Source organism: Octopus bimaculoides, chromosome 25 (assembly GCF_046866305.1).
Source record: "Octopus bimaculoides isolate indiv1 chromosome 25, ASM4686630v1, whole genome shotgun sequence".
Classification (NCBI taxonomy): Eukaryota; Metazoa; Mollusca; class Cephalopoda; order Octopoda; family Octopodidae; genus Octopus; species Octopus bimaculoides.
Window position 1 is genome coordinate 29912208 of NC_142952.1, and position 2500 is coordinate 29914707.

A 2500-nucleotide genomic window follows, 5' to 3' on the forward strand; every position below is an offset into this window, starting at 1 on the left:
CTTATAACATAACATCAATAACAACAGACTTTACATGTACCTAAATATTGTAAGTTCACCCACATATGTACATAAAGTGACACGAGATTGCATGTATATATATATATATATATATATATATATATATATATATATATATATATATATATACATATATATATATATATATATGCATATATGTGTATATATATATATATATATATATATATATATATATATATATATATATATATATATATATATATATACATGTACCTAAATGTTGTAAGTTCACCCACATATGAACATAAAGTTACATAAAATTGCATGTATATATATATATATGTATCATCCACAAAATTTATACTCATATTTTCTGTATGCCCCATTTAATTACAATATATATACATATACACATTCCATATAATATATGTACTAACACTAACATTAATTACCTATTTGAGCATATTTCTTTTACTACGACTACACTCTACTATTAAATATATTTTTATATTCCTGATCATATACTTATACCATAACATCAATAATAATTGACACTCTACCTGCAGCAATAAAAACTGAGACTCTACTTGAATCTAAATATTGTAAGTTCACTGGCATATTTATATAAAATAGCATATATGTATAAGTTGTGTGTATATATATATATATATATACATATATATATATACATATATATATATATATATATATATATATATATATATATATATATATATATATATATATATATATATATATATATATATATATATATATATATATATATATATATATATATATACATATATTATATATATATATATGTATGTATGTATGTATGTATGTATCTATACCATATATATATATAGTTTATATTCATACTTACAGTATGCTTTCGCTTGCAAAATAATTCTTGTTCTTCTCTATATCCTCCACATGCTTCTTTCTAAATTTGTTTTCTGTCAATTAATCCAATTATTTCCCCTCAAAAGACAAAGGAAGATTACCAGTTGTTCTTCATTATAACATTTTTTTTAGAGTAAGAAACGAGGATCCGTTTTCAAAAAATAAGTACCTTATAGTTTTCGTTGATTTTGCACAAATCTTTAAATTCCTCATAAAAGTATGTATAATATCACTTTTTTGATCGATATAATTTTTCTGTAAAAATGAATGTATCTTTTACTTGTTTCACTGACATGACTACGGCCATGCCGGGGCACCGCCTTGAATTCTTTTACTCGAACGAATCGACCCCAGTATTGAAACATCGTTGGCTGGATCGCACCTATTCTCATATCGCAGCTTGATCTCAATGCCTGACCTTTGGCATACCCGAACTGCTAACACTTGTATTCAGATCGAATCTTTTATTCCTTATCAATCTTGTAATTTCTGCCGAAAGTTTATAACCGTTTCTCTTCGATCTCTGCCTAAGCGTTAGATAAAAGACCGGTAGCTGCAAATTATTCTGAAAACATGAATTGCCTTTACCTTCTTTTCAACCATTCTTTTATACAGATTTACATGAAGGCAATCTGCACCTTTAGGTTTGCTAATAAAGGAATTTAAGCTTGTTTAAACAGGGTCTGCATATTGAAGAATGAATCGTTGAGTCAAGATGTCCAAATTGACCCACCTTTTTCCAAGGGGAAAATCTAAGCCTTTATAGAGCAACGTTCATTTCATCTCCGCTAAAAATCGTACACATAACACGGAATGGTCATTTTACTATTGTCATCATAATTGTGTTCTTGACCGTGTTGCAGAAAATACTGATTCTTCATAATTCCTTTAGATATAATTCTCTGATGGATATACAAGGAATATCAAAGCATTTTAGATTAAAGCCTGCCTAGCGTTAGAAAAAGCGATAATTTTATTAGTGATTCCGATGATTAGAATACAAATGGGATTGAAGTGGTGTTACTTTGGTGTTCTTTCTTAATGCTGCGTTTCTTTTTCTTTTTCCTTTTTCTGTAAGGTTTCTCTTTTAAATGCAACAAATAAATCCTGTATATTCTTGTGAAGCTAAGCATTTCGGAACATGTGATACATTTATATGACATTGTTGTTATCAGTGTTGTTGTTGCGGTGGTGGTGGTGGTGGTGTCGATGGCGGTGGTGGTGAAGGTGTTTACCATCAGGTCAGATCTAATCAAACAGGCCATATTACCCTTTACGTTTTTTTTTTTTTGTTTTTTTTTTTTAAATCAAACATAGGCGCAGGTATGGCTGTGTTGTAAGAAGCTTTGTTTCCCAACCACTCGGTTCTGGGTTCAGTCCCACTGCGTGACACCTTCAGCAAGTGCCTTCTTCTCTAGCCTCAGACGACAAAAGCCTTGTGAGTGGACTTGGTAGATGGAAGCTGAAAGAAGCGCATCATATATGTTTGAGTGTGTGTGCGTGTGCGTGTGTGTGTGTGCGTGTGTGTGCGTGTGTGTGTGTGTGTGTGTGTGTGTGTGTTGGACTTGTACGAAAATTTATTAAGTATTGTTATTACTTCCCGTTAAGGTGG